We start from the raw sequence: 21028 nt of genomic DNA on the forward strand, positions 1-21028 counted from the left end.
TAAGAAATTAGGCCCCTTCAAAATAAAACCCTTAGGATGCCCCTAATAAGTCCTTGTTGGATTATAATTGAAATTTAACATTGGAATATATTCAAGTATATTCGACACTCCTAGCATACAAAAAGTTATCTTGTAGCCAACTATATTTAAAGCTTTGAGCTTACAACTCTACTCATCATATTTAGCATTCAATCAAGGGAAATACAAAAAACTCCATTTAATTTCAACGAAATAACCCTCTTCATAATACAATATTAGACTTAGGATTTTTGAGAATTTTTTGGGGTAAAATGAGCTTAAAAATAACGCTAATTTTTTTAAAAATGAGGACCTAAAATATCAAAATTAATTTGTATTTCAAGAAAAGTACAGTTTTATAAGGATGGCTAAATGTAATTAGTTTTGTTAGATATTATCATAGTTTATTCATTTATTTTACTATATTATATCGACAAATAAAGATTTTTGAAATATTTTCTTCAGTTTATTTTTGCATTCAATCAATATAGGTAGTTTTAAACATACTAAAGGAATTTTTAACGTTCACATTTGTAGTTGGATTAAATTTAATGTTGCCGAGATTTCATTTCATTATCATCACTGTTGATTTTATGTCCTACCTTTTTACTTAAATGGAAGTTCAATTTAGCGCAAAAGTATGTATCTTTGGTAGCAAGATTCAAGGAAGATAATTCAACGGTCAATTTGGTGTCGAATTTCCCCTTCCTCTAATTGATCACCCCCCTGATTGAATCATATACATAGCTTTACCACCAAAAAGAGAGCCTAGTTAAGGAAGATTTTTGGATGTGGGTTTTCCCTCGAAAAATGTCGTCAAAGAATTATAAAAAGCAGTTGTGTAATCTAACTAGAATATAAATTTTCTCTTTTTATACTTACCAGTTTAGAAAAATGAGTTGTTTTTTTTTTACAGAAAAAATCAGAAAAGGGAGAAACTTTTTGAGCAATTGAGTGATCGCTCACAAATCCCAAGTCTACACATTATACTTATAGAGAACTGCCTAATACGGAATATTAAACGGATTGTTCATTTATAGGGATTAAAAAGTGCATATTTTTATTCAATATATATTGTTATAAATGCAATAGGGCTTGCTCAAATTAAAAAAATATAAGTTTTTAAAAGTGCCACTATGTAAGTCAAATACGAGGATCGTTAAAAACGTCCTTCCAAAGTCGGAGAGATGGCACTACCGGTGCATATCGATGTTCGGTTTAATTAGTATCATCTCCTGAAAGAACACACACCAACTTTCAGCCAGATCGGTTTATTTCTTTTAGTTTGGTATGCGTTTGAATCAAGGAAATTGAGGGATTTTCAAAAGAATGACGAAAAAGAATTTCGTGTGTTGATTAAACATTAATTTAACGCCTAAGGAGACTAAAAAGAAGCTTGATCAGTATTATGGGGAATCTGCACCTTTAGGTATAATAGTTTGTAAGTGATTTTAACATTTTTAGAGTGACCCTTATGTGGGTTTTATAAAGAGAATTAATGTAGCAAAAAATCCAATCCAGGAATAATTACCATAGGTGGAGGTTGTTTGTGCTCTACTGAGTGTCCATTCAAGTTGTCATATGAGTAATTCGTATACTGCCAAGAAGAAATACTACTAAGCATGAAATTAAAAATATAATTTTTTGGGAAATATGTATTTTTTCCCCTTTGAAAAACGCTTTTCAAGATTTAAAAAAAAAAATGTGCACTTGATGAAATGTAATAACGCTTGTTTATCTTTTTTATTTAAAAGAAACTCTCATTTTGGGAGAAAAACTACATAAAAACTTTTGAAAGATTGTTTATTTATTTAAAGTAGTTATTTATTATTAAATTGCTCTATTTTGACTTATGTTGACTAAGTCAAATTTGTTAAATTTACAACTTCAATAGCTCTGCGCAGCTTCTAAAAGTTCATCAATATGACTAAAACTCCTTACTTTCCCTCAGCATGGCGAGAAACAAAACAAATTGAATATAAACATAACAAATGTATTTTGTAGATATAATCACTATTTTTTCCAATCAATTGTGAGTCCTTTGTCAATGCTATGTCCAAATCTATTCTCAAATCGTTATGTTTATTAATCAATTTATCTAAGTGGTAGAGTTAGAAAGGATATAAATTTATAGAAATACAAATATATGCATTTATGTTTCAATTAATTTGATTATTTTTGGAACAAATGCATATTTAGTAAATTATTAGCAACGGTCATGGATAGTATAATGCACATTAGGGGGTGGTTTGTTTTTCAAATTTCGATTAAAACTTCGATTTTAAAAAAAAACCACAAAATGTCATTACTTTTAAGATGTCATCTTTAGCTCGATCATCTGGGTCAAAGTGTAAAAAAAGACATCAATATTTATAAATAACATTATTTTTTTGGTTTACTTCAAAAATAGCCTTTGATGTATATTTTTTTTGAACCAACTAAAAATATTAGTATAGTTATTTTCTAAAGTAAAAATAGAGAATAAACTAAGGAAATTTCAATTATCCATATATAGCACGCATCTTTTTTGAAATTTGCAGATTGGGCAGATCAGAATATAATAGGTTGAAATAAATTTACTATTTTTAATAAAAAAAAAATTCTATCCATGTTTATCGTCTTGGCAATCAAAACAGTGCTTATATGACGGTAGACCTCCATTATTTCATCCATAGTGTCGACAATTGTCCTTCCAGAGCGTGGAGCATCTTTGATATCGAAATTACCGGAACTGAAACGACGAAACCAAAATAGTACGTGATTTGCTGTTACAATATCCGGACAATACAAATTATTCATATTTTCCTTGTTCAAGGAAAAACTGTAAGATAGGGAGTATTTTCTCTTAGCTGTTGTCCATCTTTGACGCGCCTCCAAACAATACTGAGTCAAATAATCACAAAACTGTTTAAAATGTTTGTTTTATTAGCAAATCTTATTCTTCTTACACTATCCAGCATAAAAAGATTGCATTTATACAGCGCTAGACACTCATTACTAACGCCATCCATTGGAAAATTAATTTCACTACATGTTAAGTTTCCTTTGGTGAATATTAACTTTAGAAAAAAAAAAGATTAATATATTTTATAGGTTATAAAAATGTCTATGAAAAAGGTAATTATATGAAAAATAAGAAAAAGTGCTTTACTTTAATTTTTATAAATTAAACAAATAATGTTTGTCTTTGCGAGTTGAAGATGACCTTCTAGAAAAATGAAAGTTTGAATTTAGATTATATTTTTCATATCAGTACAAATTTCCCGCACTAACTGTAATTGAAATAAAAATAAAAAACACCCTAATGCACAAACAAATAACTTTTGTAGCATAAATATAAGAAATATTACCGTATAAATACCAATTTATGACTATATACATCGTTGTAATCTAAAATTTGGATAAATGGAGTAACCCACAAATTTTGTTATTATATATTATAATACAGAGCTTTTAGTTAATAATGATGCCCATTGATATATATTTTGTGTTAGAAATTATAGCAAACGTTAATCACTTGTGGTGTGAAACAAAAAAAATAACTTGCTTTTTAAAATGTGTGGTCATGAGGTTGTAGAATTACTAGAGGCCGTAAGCACGGCTTCACTCTAGACTTTACTGGAAGTTAGTTGCAATCATCTGTAGAAGTAGTGAGGAACAAGCGTTTACCGTCGGAAATAAAAATTGTCAAAAATTATTTGACATAATATTTAAAAATAAAAAAAACTCAACGCAATTTACCTCTTGAGTTTTTATTAATTCCATTTATCCAAATCACTTAGTTGAAAAAATTTCTGGAACAAGGTTCTTGAAAGACGTAGTAGTGATCTTTATCATTGAGAAATAATATTTATACTACATATCTGTATGTAAAATAATAAATTAGTTATTCACTCAGTACTACTTAAAGAGACTCTAAGAAATGAGGCGACAAGCCTATCTATTGAAAATTTTCTACTGCACTTAATTCATATTTTGCTTTGTATAATTATGATGGTTGTAATGAAAAATTGCAGTTTTATTCTTTATGGGGACTATAAATGTACTATCCTTAAATACTATGAGTAAATATAGTTTATGTAAAGACATTGTTTTTTGTTTCAATATTCTTTCAACTGTCTTCTCGCCTCTTTTCTAATAGTATTTTTTAGTAGCACCTACTCATGTATTACATCAAATAATGAAAGGATTGATATTTTCTAATCTATGTACGATCCAATCAATTTTTATCTATAGCTCATTCCATGTATAAGAGCCGATAATGTATTCATTGATTGATGAAATCAATTCTAAAAGAAGAAAAAAAAGGGTGAATACAATCAGATATGAAAGAAATCAATTCATTTATTAATGACCAAATGGAATATATTAAAAATGACAAATGAGGCTGTTACAAAATAAAAAGCCTTCTACTTTGTTTCTTTTTTTTTAATGGTGGAAGGCGATTTACAAAAAATATAGAAGGTAATCAGTCAAATATAATTTATTGGGGTAGAGTTTTAAGATATGTGATGCGTCAACCCAAAAACAATTTTGAATACATATGAAGAAAAGCATAAATTCCCAGTATTTTTGTTTACTTCCTCAATACATACAGCTTGATATTTTTATGAAGATATTTTGGCCCATTATAGGCTGTATATTCATACTTCTGGGAGGAGTTTACACACTCTTCGATGTTTAATACCGTGAAAAATGTTCATTTTATTTATGAGACATTAGACTATGCGAGAAAAGGAAGGCAGACACCCACATTTATTATTGGTAATTAAGTTATAGAACACGAATATGGTCATTATAACTTTTTACTTCAAAAGATTTGGCCTTTAAAACCTTGTTTTTAAATTCACGTTTTTAGCCTATATTTACGATTCAGAGCCAAATTTCGACGTGAAAGAACTATTTTGATGAAAATCAAAGTAAATAAAAAATTGATACAAACATTGTATCATTTAAAAAATGGTTTATTTATTACTTTATCTTAAATAAATAATGTATATAACCACCAAAAAATAGAGGAACCTTACATAAACGTGGTTCCTTTGGATGATGATCCTGGAGAGAAAAGTTTAACAAAACAAAATAATGATGGAGTTGATGTAATTTCTTCTGATGAGGATAATGGAGATAAAATTTCAACAATAACAAAACAGATTAGTGATGGAGTTGAATTAATTGAGGATTTACCGGATGTACAATTAGAGATTGATAGTTCTAAAGATTGTACTGCTAAGGATAAGACAATTTCTAACGGTGTCGAAGCAGAGGATAACCAGATCACCAAAATCATAATTACATAGTACGGGAGAGATCACTGAAACCCCATATAAATACCAAGAAAATTTTATTCAGTTGAACAAGATCCCAATCTGCAGGGAAGAGAGATCGTTCTGCATCGGATAATCCTCCTGAAAGGAAAAAAAAAACACCATTAAAGCTCTAAAAACGTTATTTATATTACTTCAAAATTGAAAACTTATTAAGAAAAAAATTAGTAATGCTATTCAGTTGAAAATCAATTACTTTTTTACCAACACTATAACAAATGATATTAAGAAAAATATGGGCATTAGTAAGGTGATCTCTTTAAATGTTCGAGGCGGCAAGGAGCGTAAGTCTCGTCACGCCCTCATGAAGCGTTGAATATCAATGAAGCCCGATGTGATATGTCTACAGGATGTAAAACCCGCTTTCGCAACAACTTGTAACCTTTCATGCCCTCTGTGTATCCCCAGGAATTTTAGAAGTTATTTTACCGGCTTAGATAAGAAAAGGGGTGTTTTAACATTAGTATGAAAAAGATTGAATGAATATTCTGTCGTAAAGGAAGTTTCTCAGTCTAGTGATATGCACAAGATTTTTGTTTCTAATGCGGATTACTTTTTCTCAGTAATAAACGCTTACGGCCCTAACGATAAATCGTTGACTTTCTTTCAGTCAATTATTAATAGTCAAATGAATGATGGCATTCCTTTACTACTTGTTGGCAACTGGAATGTTGATCTGGACAAGAAGGATGGATACTATTCAAATAAGTCCATTCTATATAAACTTATCTGACAATTTAACTTAGTAGATATTATGAAGATCACAACTTCGAAGGAAACAGTTTCCTGGAGGAGGGGCTACATTCTTCAAGAATTGATCATGCTCTCCACCATGTTTGTCAAGAATTACAACCGCCAAGTATTGTTCGCAACCTAGTTCTGATCATAAAATAATTGAAATTGAATTCTACAGCCTTTTGGGAACTCGAAGTTTCAAAATACCGAAATGGATTCTTGAAGAAGAAGGGTTTCAAGGGACCATGAAAACTAGACTAGTGGACTCCTTTGATTCAAATGTTTCTGCTAAGCAAGCTACTAAAAAGTTTAATAGGATCACTAAATTATCATCATGTAAATATATTAGAGATACAAGGGCTGCAGTAATGCAGTTTCAAAAAGATGTGGATGATATTTTAGATAATGGGTCCTTTTTTTTTCAGAAGCTACACGTCAGACTTAGTTAATACTTATCAAATATCAGAAGTTTCGGAAGATGATATGAAGAAAAAGGTGCTAAAAAGAAAATATCCACGCTCAACGTATACAAAACTTGAAGAGGAAAGAAAACATTACAGCATCATCAATTAGCAAAGTTATAGATAATAAAAATACTTTATGTAAAACGGGGGAATATACTTAGTGTATTTCACGATTCTTCCCCATCCTTAGTTGGTATAAGGGGTTCAAAAATTCCAGTTAGAAAAAAGGGAATATATACTCCAGTTTTCACATCCGTTAATATAAATGAACATATTAAAATTTTTTCGAGCTATTAGTGTAATTGCTTTCAGTAAGGCGTTTGATTCTATTTATCATCAACAAATCCTTCATGCTGTCAAACAACTACTGCCCACTCGTTTGTTTTTTTTACCCAGTGAGGGCACTGTTATTAAATGGGACCTTTAAAATCACCTTGAATGGTCTTGAAAGTGCGCCAATTCTTCTTAAAAAAGAGCCACAGACAGGGATGCCAGTGGCTTCCCCTTCTTCTTATTGCTCCCATTGGGGGAGTGGACTCCTGGAAAGGATTATGAAATTGAGGGGTGCTCGGTTAAGGATAAAATTAAGGTTCTTGTAATGGATTGGTAAAGACATGCAGAGTCTGTTTCAAATAAAGACTATTTATAAAGGCTTATAAACCTTAGGGAGGTTGAATGGAGGAGATTGAACTTGCAGAAGTGTCTCGACTTGTACAACGTAAAGTTGGGCCCTTCAGTGCTTTATTTAGCTACCACGTTGCCAAGATTGGCCAATTGGGCGATCGAAGCTGAAGAAGGGTGGCTACAGAAGTTGTTATTTCACCGAAGTTATATTCAGGCTCTAAAAAGGCCAAGGAGACAACTTGGGGGAGGGATAGTTCAGTTAGGTCATGTTCTACCTAAAATATACAGGAAGAACATAATTGATGTATCCTGTAATTCAGAAAAAAAAATGGCGTTCTGTCATTTCTAATAGTAAAATCTTTGAATGATGGGAACAAATTTATCTAATTCTCTTTTGTTAGACATATCTCCTTCCTGAGCTACCTCCCAAAGAATTTTGTGGAAAGCTTCTATGACGAATAAAAGAAGGTGTTTTTCGGAACTTTTGAAAGCCCAATTACTCTCAAGATTGATGTTCTTTCCAAATAAATTTTAACTATTCATGATATGGTTACAATACAAGAGTCAAGGGTTAAGTCTGGACCATTTTATATCCCTCTACTAAAAGCAGCTAATTTTCATAAATCCCCCATACCTTGGCATTTAAACGTGTTACTTCAGACTCCCTTAGAACATAATGCAAAGAAAATTTGTCGTCACACCTATATTGATCTTCTTGACCTGCCTCAAAAATGGGAAAACGGAATAATGGAGTCCCTCACTTTTTTTCAAGGAAGATAGGAAATTTACGTCTCAGTTCCAAATTTCGACGGGCTGTATTTACTTCAACTCTTCCTGTAAGGACTGTGGAAAGAATTTTAAGTCTGTCCTCCATGCATTTGCAAAATGCCCGTCATTATCTGGTATTCGATATTTCTTCGATTTGAATATTGATCTTTTTAATTTGAGTGAATTCCTTCCCCAGTACTCGTTTCCCTACATTATTTTTGGAATGCCCAAAGGGCAGGAAAAGGCTACCCTAGAGACTAGGGCTGTCTGCTTTGCTTTAGTTAGCGCTAAAGCATATATAGCTAGCTGCCTCACTTCTGAGCGTTCAATAAGCTTTCATTCTCTGGGGAAAATTTTCATTGCATCTCCAGTAAGATACGCAGCCTTTTCCTTAAGGATCCCTTGTTACGAGGATAGAGAATGGAAATACGTCGCAGACCTTGTTCGATTTTTCCAACAATGGTCATGTAAGCTCTACTCAACCCTTAAATGTTTAGTAAGAAGATACCTGATGATGAGGACAAGAATAATGTATATATTATAATTTGTGTACATATCACTAATTTGTATTCTTGAAATCAATTGGATGTAAATTTGACGTTAAAATGGAGTCACATTATAATCATTTGTACTAAAATCTGGAATATAAGTGTCACTCTGATGAATGAGAATGGAAAACAAAAACAAACACATTTTAAGTTGTTAATAGTTAATTCATTGGAAACAAAGTTAATGACCAGAATCGTTAGAATTAATTAAACTAATGGTTTTTATTATGACAAAGATGAAAAATTAGAAATTTCAAATCGTTGAACTACAAAATACATATGTATTATTATTTATTTTCCTGTAAACCTTTTAATTCTTCAACAAAAAAAAAATATATATATATATAAAGTAATTCTTTCTATGTGTATCAACAGTTAATCTGCTATTATTTATTACTTGAGTTTTATTTTTAAATGAATGTCTGCATTTAATATTTTTGTATGCAAAGTTTCTTTTGGTTCAAAAACATTTTTTAAGATGTTTATCAATACTTCAAATGTAATTAGAATGTAAAAGTATCCAAATAGAAAAGGCAAAAAAAAAAAAAATTACAACCAATGATAAGCAGTCTCAAAGTTATTATAGAACTGGATGATTCCGAACGGCGGGTGAACACGTACACTAAGTTTATTCAAAAACTACACGGATTAAACTTGCGTTATCCGGTTCGAACTTGTTGTTTATTATCACTCATTCGGTTTCTCCCCCCTCCCAATCTCCTTACTATCTCAAGTAGTTTTATAACGTATGTACTGTGATATTTGTATTTATCTATAAATACCCTCACAGTCTAGATACTCCGGGGTAGTACGACGTTTGTAATAAAGTATTACACATAATAAGTCTCCTCCACGCCTTCCATTCTATCATTCATCGTTCACGTCACAAGAGAACTTGTTTATAGTACTGTGAAATCCTTTTGGGTTGAATGGCTTGGGAGTGAGATGATGATGCACGTGGTGTGATTCAAAGAGACTGTAGTTTTACTCCTTTCCTAATGTAAATTTAAATAAATTTTTCGAAGGTCTTAGACGTTTATTTTTGACTGGTTCTGCTTAATACTACTATACTCTAATATTATTACCAATACTAAGTATTTTAAGGAAATCAATTTTTTCATGTATTTTTTTTTTAGTAACAATTTATAATTAGAATATTAGCGTTATGGGAGGATTTCGTACCGAAGTAATTTTAAACACTAAACTGGATGCACAAAAAAATCATGAATTGTATTATCTTACAATCTGTGATGTACTACAATTAACTTAAAGAGAATAATATTACTATTATGTCTCGTCGCCTAGATGAGGTGGCAGTGAGGAGTAAAGGAAGGATAAAGATAAAAGGTGACTATATTCACTTGAGCTCTACAAGACAATAGTTTTAACACAAACGGGTACATACGCAAAAAGGTAAAATAATAAAAGGTAGTTTACTAAAAAAATATTGCATTAATACATCAGGTAAACAGGGGTTTAGATTTACCAGTCATTTAATTAAAATCCACGACACAATTTACTCATGTGAGTAACATATTAAAAATTCATCAAAATTGGACAACAAATGATTTCAATATTGAAAAAGTAGCATACTTTTATAGTTTAAAGATACAAGGGTAGACCATCATATAATCGGGCTTGCTAGAATTTTCAATTTGATATATAGTTCCGACTACTAGGGAAGAAAAACAGATTTTGACAAAACACGTAACTACTCATCTACTATGACGTCAATATTAAAAGCGTGGTGCAAGTCAAACATCAGTCGTAGACGCGTTATGGTATAAACTTGTATTTTTATTAACCTTATAACATGGGGGAGTTGCTGCTATTAAACAGAAATTTTAATGCTCAAATTTGATTTTCAATCCAGTAGCTACTAATTCATTTGGCATATCCCTTGAGATTTAATAAATAATTATCCATTAACTTTAAGGTCAAAGTTAAATAAGGAAGTATTAAATAGGTTGTCTTTTTTTTTGCTTTTTTTTATTGTTGCTTCTTTCATCTGGTAGTTAGCTAAATAAGTCAAGCATGCCAACTGCTACTTATTTCTTAGGAACTCCCAGCCTACCATTTCTTAATGAATACCATATACATTTCATAATATTAAAATCCTACACATGTTATATTTTATTTGATACTGTATCATAGTTTATAATATTGTATTAAAAGCGTATTTATAGGTTTGTATTTTATATGATAGCTAAATATTCTGCATAAAATTAATAATAGAAGAATATTATATGCCTAGGTAGACGCAAAACTAATTCAAGACCTTATCATGAATCAATGTCCTTGTTATGAATAATGGTTTAGGATTGCAGCAATTAATGAAACTTCAATAGCAGAAATGACGTAGTCCTAAGGCTAACATAATTAATCAGGACTGGACTGAGAGGAATAAAAAAATTAATGAATTAAAAAAAAACTTTTTTTTCGAAATAGACACCCTTTCCCCGGACACAGCTTTTGGGCAGAGGGAGGACGGACAGTTTTTTCAAAGATATTCGCCCATTCCTGGATTAATTTACGCTTAAGGGTGTCTTTGGTAGGGGGGTGCGTGCTTGCTACAAGCCCTTATCTGAAGGATGGCTCACATAGAAAAGTACATGGGATTCAGGTCAGGGCTGCTAGGAGGCAACATACTCTTGTCCCAAAAACCCTTGAAATTTGCTTCTCACCAGTTCAGTACACCTTTTGAAGTTTTAGTTGAAGATGTAAGGGGCATCAAAATATGTGACCTGAATCCAGGGAAGGATCATTTCGACCAACATGTCCCTGTGTTGGTTGATCTTCACATTCTCCTGAATGAAAATGAGGGCAATCTTCTTACCGTCTGGCATAACACCGACCCAGATCATGACTCTTGGCGGCTTCTGGTACCTGGTGATGATACGGTGCTCCCAATGGATACTATGAATGGTCTTGCCTAAAACAGTCCGTTGGCCATTGTTGATGCCCTCAACGGTGAGCAAGTTTGTTTGTGCTGCTTCTGCCCAAGTGCCTCTTCGTCTCCACCATGTAATCCGGGCTATTTCGAAGCAAAGTTTTTTTTTTTAAGATAATATATATATTACAATTTGATGATTTTCAAAAAAGTTTGTGCTAATTAATAAACTTATAAAGAATATATAAGCTAAAACATATCCTCTCAAACTTATTCTTCACCCTGTAAATGTATTTGCTCATAAAAGCAAGAAATAACCATTCCGGACCATAATCTAAGAAAAAAATTACATTATTAAGGGATTTTAATACAAGATATACCTAATATATTCCCTTGTTTTTATTTTTATCAGGGTTCAACCAAACACTATTATTTGGCAAGTCTATTTTATTAATTTCCATAAAATAGTCATAATTTGACTACTTTTTTTATTACGAGAATCTAATTTATATCTATGTATTTGTAAATACATACAGCACCAATATAATTAATTATATATTTTTGGTGTTTCTGTGTGTTATTTTTAATAATTATTCTACACAATAGTTTGAAAATAATAACGAAACCCAAACAAATTATATGAAAAACTCCAATTCAACAAATTATTGTCCACGGATTTATAATAAATTGCATATTTTATACTTTTTTTAGTATAGAAACAAGGTATGTTTTATGTTTATTTGGAAAAAGTTGGTATTTTAATAATTAATGATTAGCAATAACTAGGTCAACATTTGTCACTATAAAAAAAAGTTTTTTGTTTTTGTTTGTTTGAAACTTACATCTATTAAGCGAATGTAATCAAAATGAACATCAAGAAGATTGTAGTTATCAATTTGTTATGATTGGGTACTTTAAAGAAAAAAATACAAGGTCATAATAAGGTGTTGTAGTGGATTAAATTAAAATTAGCACTTGGTATAGTGCAAACCTCTGCTTAAATTCGTTTTTCCTAAATTGGATTTTTTGCCGTACAGAGCATCATTAATAAGCCTAAATATGGAGACCTAAATGTTTTCCAAAGTTATGGTCGCTTATGTATTATGAACGTTTTGTTTTACCATGATCCTTAGACTTGACCTCTTACTCTGACCATATATAGAACTATGTAACAAAATGAAGGTCTTGGAGAGCCCACCGGCTGAAACCCATATTTATTGTTATTATTTAAGCCGTAGAACATTAAAATGACCATTAAAACTTCCAACTTTTAAAGGTTTGGTCTTCATTTTACTCAATTTTTTGGTGGTTATATACATTATTTATTCAGTTATATCAAGATAAAGTAATAAACAAGCCATTTTTCAAATGATACAATATTTGTATCAATTTGTTATTTACTTCGATTTTCATCAAAATAGTTCTTTCATGTCGAAATATGGCTTTAAAACGTAATTATAGGTTAACAACTTGACTTCAAAAAAAGGCTTTAAAGGCCAAATCTTTAAAGCTCAAAAGTTTTAATGGTCATTTTCGTGTTCTACGGCTTAAATAACAATCATAAAGGTAAGGGCAAAATGCTGTTGCATGATGTAATCTTTGTACCAAGTAAGATCGAAATATATTCGTAACTGTTGTCGTAGTCCTGGTGACCAATAAATGAACAGAGGAAAAATCATAACCTCCGTTCAACTTCGTTGGCGGAGGTAAATATTCAGTCTGAAGCAGTGAACATCAGCTATGGCAAAGAATAGAAAACAAATATACTGTTATACTCTGAGATACGAGTACCCCAACATGTAAATTATTATTAAGATACGAGCTATTTGAGAGTTGATGAAGGGACTAGAGAATCACTTACAGTTTTATGTTTATTTTTTAAAGATACTTATTTAGGTATAAAATGTTTTGACTTACAAACTCCGGTCCAGGAACGAATTAATCTCTTTTGTCAAGGTAGTAGCGTATATTATTTTATCTCTGAGCATAAAGGTGTATTATAATTTCGAGGTCGTCAAATAAAAGAAAGAAGTTGATTGGTAAACTTTCTATTATCCCATCATCAGGGACAATTAACTAACGAACAAATGCAACATATTCATATAATACCCCTTATAATAGGTAATATACTTCCTCAATCCTTCGCGCATCTTTAATTACATCTATGTAATTCTAACTCTATGGTAAGTACCTACAATTTTATTAAACTTCTAATCGATTGGAATTAAGATTAGTTAGTGGACTAGAGATGTGATTATCTCCTATTGGACGCTAAAAACTAATTTAAACAAAACTAACAGGAACATGCAATCTTAAAAATAGCCAATGAAAAAAACTTTTTTATGTTAAAATTTTAAACTAAAACGATTTACTATAAATATATAATAGGTACATTTCTATTGTAAAACCTCCTTGCATACAACATTTTCTGTTTCTTCAGTCCATTTTATGTAAGTATAATCAAATCCACACATTCTTTTGACACTTTTGAAAATTCAACATATGTGAAAATACTGATTTTGGTAAATATAAAGGAATTTTTCAAATGTTTGACCCTGTGATTTATTTATTGTCATTGTCATAGCTAACTAGCCATGTTCCTTCTTCAACCATAAATATAATGAAGATACTTACAAAGAAAACTAAATCGCTCATCTTCTTCCTAATTCCATTTTTTAATTCGTATTTAAAATACGTTCTTCCTTTTTCTGTTACTAAGTGAGACATACATCCCACACACACTCACACACAAAAAATTTATTTTAATTAGAATGGTTAATATTTTGAAACACTAAACTATTACATTTTATAAATAATACTTGAATGATAATATTATTTAAAATATTTATTATTTATAAATTCAAATACAAAATCGTAATTCGAGTGCAAGAAAAACAAATTAACAAGACATAAATACCCTTTTAATTTATTTATCTTGTGGCCCCAAACTACATACCACCTTGCAAGTAATATATTTTTTTAGTTCGCTCAAAGCTTATTAATCAATTACAAATAACTAATTAAATATAGACTAAGTATGTTCCTTGGAATAAAAACATTCAATGATAGGTCTGTAATTTGTTTTACAGTTTCCAAATGATATCCCAAAAATAGAGTAATGTACCGGGTGGTGCATTGAAATATGAACACTTAAGAATTCAATAATTAATAAAGGTTGATTGATTTAAATTAATTCATATTTCTATATATTAAAGTATAAACAGTTAGAAAGAAAACAATCGCCGTTAGCAAGTTTGAAACGTTGAAATGGAAGAAGGGCTCTATCAAAAAGGCCAAACTAGATCCGGAGGATTTAAAGAAAACAGCCAGGCCGATTCCTCAAGTCTATGAGGGTCCATGCAAGAGATCTAGGGCTTTCACATCAGACTGTCCATAAAGTTGTCAAAAAAGTGGATGGAAAGAGCCTTGTGAGGGTGGAGAGACACCTTTTGACACCAGCAAATGAAAGAACTCCATCTACTCCGTTGGAAGACTCTTTAGAATAAGTCTTGAATGAGTCTTTTAAATTCTTTTCGGACACTTTCAGCCCCCTTCCCCCCTGCATCCATCCCTGATGCCAACTCCTTTGACTACACCTTTTCGATACATATCGAGGAGAAGGCCTGCAGTGCTGTCATCCAAACACAAAGGCCGTCATTACCACTAAAGGAGGCTACATTAATGATTAAGAGAGCTCAGACACACATCTATTTATTGTATTAATTTTGTTGAAATTCCATTAACAAATTATAAAAAGTTCAAAATGTTTAGATTTTAATGGACCAACCGGTATCTGTTATATACTAGTGAAAAAATCTTGGCTTTCCTAAGAGTAATCGTAGCTTTCTCCTTTCTATCAATGTTTAATATAGATGGTACCGTCAAAGTTTTTCTAAATAAACATTATTCTTCATTTAATAGAAAAATAATTGTTTTAATGACATATTACCTTGGTTTTATTATTTTATTCACAGCATTGTTCGGAGTTATTAGAAGTCAACGAACATAAAAAAAAATTGCTTTAATAATATGTAAGATAACTCCCCAAGAAATCATTGGTGTGGCTGTCCATTTTTCATGAACACACTTACACGTTGTTACTCAATACTTAGACGATATCTCCTTATGATTGAATGAATGATAATCACAGCTTGAGGATTTTTTTTTATCAATATTTGAAACTAGTGAGTACTTAAGTCTCTCGAGACTAAAGTACTCTATACCTATATAGTTCTTTTTTTTCAATATATATAACATGTAGGCTCGATTGGATTGATACTTCTTAGATCTAATATCTATGCATTCCTAAAATACACTCAAAAATGACTTTACGTAGTACCTAGGTGCATTCATGGACATATAAAATTAAACTTTGATTTATTAATATAGATTTCTTCATTCATCAAAAACTGGTTTTTATAATCATACTTTTGGCATTATACAACTTTGTTAATATGGTTAGAATAAATTAAACTTTAAAATAAGATTCATATATAACTTATAACTTGATAATTACATCCAATTTATTGTTTGTAGCTTCAATCATCGGTAATGTGTGATTAGTTAACTACAAAAACTTTCAATAGTAAAGCTTTAAATCAAATTAAATTCAAAAATTATAAAATGTATCAATAACTTTCTTTTTTGAAAGAAATAAATATAATTCTCAAAATTTCGATGTAAAATTGAGTAAAAAAATAATTATACTCAATGAGAAGAATTCTCAAAGCCCCTTTACTTGAGTAACATACTTATATAGACAGTCATACCCCATTGAATCCTTGTTCAATCAGTCTGTGTATTGTTATAGTACAGTGTTTCATTTTAAGACCATTAAGTAATAAAATCTACAATTTACTCCCAGAAAGAATTCGCTATTAGTTTGTGGCAAGGTAAGGGTTAAGTTTCTATCATTATACTATATATTATCTTGAACTAATTACTCAGACCGTTCGAAGTATCACTGCAAAATATGAATTTAATTAGTCTTTTTGACTCAATCTCCTCATCCCTTAGTGACAGTTTTTTTTTTTTTCAATATCGGTGTTTGAAAAAATTGTTTTTCTAAAAAGTAATTATTTTTTATATCTGATGGATGAAAAAGATATATTAAGTAAGGGCAAGAAAGGTTGGCAACTATTGTTCTACATACATATATTTGTTTGGCAACTGCGACAACCAATATTATAAAGTTACAAATGTAAGAACATAAAATATAATACCTTAAGTATAAAATTTATATTTAAATTTTTTTAAGCATTGTTACAAAATTTCTTGTCAAATCTTTTCCAAAAATAAGATAAATCCTTTTAAAAAAAAATTAATTAGACAAATTAATCAAAAAGTGACAGCCCCGGTTGCTATAAACTTCTAAGCTCGACACTTTTCCTCTATTACGGAGCTTGTACATAATAAGGTCCTTTTATTTGTATTTATTTAACTATATACATATGTGGAGGGGCAATATAAAAACAATATTAAACAGAAATCAAGAAAATTTAAAAATCCCAATATATTTTTTTTACTTTATATATACATTGGACGTGTGTTCAAAAAAGTAAGGTCCTGTCATAGGTCTTTTCAGTTTTGGGAATAATAAAAAGTCACATGGGGCCAAATATGGTGGCTTAGGCATGATTGTGTTGTTGTTTTTTGCAAAAACAAAAAAAAATGCGACGAATCTTTTGGTCAAAATGAACTAGTTTCGGAAACAAACTTCGCTGACTTTCGTTTCATTCCCAAAACGTTTGAAAAGAAATTATGGCACAAGCTAACCGATATGTTAATATCCACAGCATCTTCTCTGATAGTGATTCGACAGTTTCAAAAACAATTTTCTTCACTGTTTCATCTGTTGCTGACGTGCTTGAGCGTCGATAGCGAGGTGTGTCATTGGCATCTTCCCGGCCATCTTGGAAGAGTTTGTACCACATGTAAACCTCTTTTTTACTCAGAACAGTTTAACCGTATGCCATGGTCAACATTTCAAATGTTTTGGACCTCTTCATTTCATTTTATACACAAAATTTAATGCAAATTCTTTGATCCATATTTTCAATAGCAAAAAATCGCCAAACACACAAAATATTTCAATCCACAAAGCAAACTTAACATATTATATGCTTGAAGCAATAAAAATATGTTCGTGGCGAGTGCACTAAGATAAAAAAATATATATGGAGCATAACAAATGAACCTTGGCCACAAAATTTGAAAAGTCATTTTACTTTTTGAAAATATCTCGTTTATATGTCTCCTATATTACTTCAAGTTGTGGTAGACAATTGAAGTGTGTCAACCTAAGTGTGTGTCATCTAGCCTTTCTTTTCCCCTATATACTTAAAGGCATACCAAACCCATTTCAACAATAGTATGTAAGTAGATACTGTTGATTCTCTCAAACACTAAGCAGTAAAGAAGGTGTGTATGGAATAAAAAATATGCACACAGTAAGAGAACGCCCATAGACCACATGCAGGAAAGGTTTGTATTTCGTAAATTAGGATCAAATAATCACATTTCCTAAGAAATACGTTCTTAGAAAATCATCTTTGTTCACTACGTATAATACTTCCACAAATTCTAAAAATAATTAATCCGTCAGATCTTTTTTTTTTATTTGCATCACATTAGAATGTTTTTTTTAAAAAAAAATCCAAATCTGGACTAATAATAATGTATGTATGGTATACAAAACGAGCCCTACCTGTATTTCATCCGAGAAAAAAAAATGATACACAAGGTTTTAATTTTATTTCTTGCGCCAGCGCTTCAGTCGTATTTTTAACATCTTGAAACATGATAGTTTCCTATTTATATATTGGTGCACTACTCGTATTTTCATCTACGATCAACTCATCCAATGGGGATAATCCTTGTGCTGGTGAGTAAAAAAAATAAATTCTAAATTTAGTTGATTCTTTGTATGTATGTTATTTCCGGTTCTATCCAGGGTTGAATAGACTTTTGTAGTACATATGTATATTAAAGTATATCATTGTACTTACTTACTGCTTATGTAGAGTAGAAGAGTGTAATGGTTGAAATAAGGAGATGTGTATAGTCCCCTCCCCTAGATTTCAAGGCCAAACTTGAAGCAACAAATCAACTAGACTATGTACGTTCAACTCTTAAAGCCACCTTTTTTCTTTATTCTTTGTACATTAGCACAAAGTGCATGTCCTTTTATTTGAAGTACACATTATAGATTGCAAAAAACGCAGTTTTTATTGCATATATTCCTCCTTGGCAGTTGTAGGTATTGCATCTTCTTTCTTCTTGGGAAATAGTCAAATACAATTGTGCTTTTGAATGTACATATGTATATATAACAGACTTGGAGTCTCACACATTCCATGTCTCATTGAGCATGAAAGTAGGGATAAAAGCCTTTATTTATTGCTCTTACCACGAAGTTCCTCTACGCAGTAGTATGGGGAAAATATAAGTAGATATTTTGAATATCGTGTTTAAAACATCATTTTTAAATCTGTGATAATGGTAAATTACTCCATCATGGATATTGTTTGCTATACATCTAAACATCAGTTTTGTTATTTCGATCGATCTTATTATAATCCGTTAAGAGCAGAGGTGGGGAAAAGTCCTTATACTGCACTTTTGAGCTCTTGAATATTTTCATGGAGTTCAAGTCAAATCTAGTGTCTTTGATTGCGTGACTAATCACAAGTGTTGGGCCCGTGCTTCTGGTTAAGAAGCACAACGGTTACGTTTCTACAACGCTATTTTTTATGTTAATTTACAATAAAATTGTATCCCTTATAACCAAAGAAAAAACAATACAAGAAATAAGTGAGAAAATATCTTTTTTAAATACGAATTAAAAGATTATATAAAGTTTACGAAATGTAATAATTCAATTTCAATCACATTTTCTCCCTATTAACTCTCTTTGATCTGTTGTGTTAGGAAGGATGTGAATATTGACTAAATTGCAGTGAGCTTAAATTTTGAGAGAATTATTTTATGATCTTATTAATGAAAACACCTTATTTGGAAAATTCAAACGTATTCGTAGCACTATAGTTTAGAGTGATCTCTGTTAGCAAATATTTTGTCTCTTAAAGTTGTCATATTTTGTATGACATTCTCTCTGGCGTGGCTTTAATGCTCACTGCGATTTAGCCAAGATTTACATCCCTATCACCCCTAGAGTCTTGCAATTATTACACAGCATACTCCTTTGATTACTAAAAATGATGGATAACAACGAGTGGGGACTAGGGTCATGCGTTGCAATTTTGGTAGAGTTTGGTGTTTTTTTTAACTTTATCTATGATTATAATTATCTCAGTGTAGTCACTGTCTGCAACTTTGCCAAATCTGTTACATTAATACCTCAAATATATTTTATTATTTAAAAAAATTCTTACAAACGTGTGCATCCCCAAGATTCTTAATAAATAAATACATTAAAATATCAACAATCGGCATACATAACTAATTTGTGAATGCAATTCATTTAATTTTCCAACCACAAAAAGTCTACTCGGGGGTTTTCCGGGAATTCATTAAAATTAGTTGGATATTAACATAATGTCTATGTAATTAGAAGTAAAACTATGAAGACATAGGTACCTACATATTATATGGTGCGTCAACATAGTATCAACCTTGAAAAAAATAATCAAGAAAAAGAGAATTGTCCAGTACATTTTTTACATCATATAACAATAGAACCAACTAAATACCTCATAGACACTTATTTTTATTTAGTAAATCAATATGAGGTTCATCAACAAAAAACAATCTTGAACAAAAATTAAGAAAAGGAGAAAATCCCAATTCATTTTTTACTTCATATAAACATACATCCTAATATTTCACACACATATTTGAGTCAAATATAGACTTTGTAGTCAAATTTCTGGGATGAATTGAGATAGTATTTATAATACTTAATTTGGCCCCGATATGACTCCTTCCAAATTTAATCTATCCATTATATTTTTTTCCCCCATTTTATGTGCAATTTACAACGCTTCCAGAAGATTAATAATAATAATTGGCGATAATTTGTCAACGAATACAAATGTAGGAGATATTCTTTTTTAGAGGTAATCCTTCTATCTTGTTTTTGTGTGGACGAAACACGACACTTTTTTTTATGGAAGAATTGTATTAATTATAGAATTTTTTGCCCTAAATTTTAGTAAGTTAAATATATTGGCTACAGTGCAATCTTCTAAATTTTTTTAATTAAGACTGTATCTTATATATAGTTTTTTGTTTTTTTTTGTACTTTTATACACACTTGACACATGTTAGCAGATATTTTGGGACTCGAACCGAGCTAGTATTATGAATGTTGATTGGTCGAATTGGAATTAGATCATCTTGTTATGTTAGTTGTAAATTTATGTAAATGCACTTAACAATTTTTTTTTTATAATTTTTTATAAATCAACAGAGAAGAAAAAAATTAATAATTTTTTATATTACAAAAACACATTGAATATTCTTAAGTTTCGCATAAATGTTTTTCGACTTTCAAGGGTTTCATTTGTGACATGCAGAAAAAATGAAAATAGTCATCCCCCTAATATAGGGTTTATCTCTTGTCATTCTCGTTTCCCAGTATTTCTCGGGTTTTACACCTATGATAAATCTATCATTGAATAATTGTATAGTATC

At 30.7% G+C, this 21028-nt stretch overlaps 1 long non-coding RNA gene across 1 annotated transcript; it reads right to left on the bottom strand.

Moving 5' to 3' along the window:
- Window positions 1–342: 342 nt before the first annotated feature.
- LOC139906429 (uncharacterized) lies at window positions 343–18254 on the bottom strand. Its single transcript, XR_011781929.1, has 3 exons — window positions 18081–18254; window positions 5046–5426; window positions 343–3077 (listed from the first exon to the last, which is right to left on the bottom strand). It is a non-coding gene; the product is annotated as an uncharacterized lncRNA (long non-coding RNA).
- Window positions 18255–21028: the final 2774 nt, after the last annotated feature.

Source organism: Lepeophtheirus salmonis, chromosome 9, assembly GCF_016086655.4.
Source record: "Lepeophtheirus salmonis chromosome 9, UVic_Lsal_1.4, whole genome shotgun sequence".
In the NCBI taxonomy this organism is placed as follows: Eukaryota; Metazoa; Arthropoda; class Copepoda; order Siphonostomatoida; family Caligidae; genus Lepeophtheirus; species Lepeophtheirus salmonis.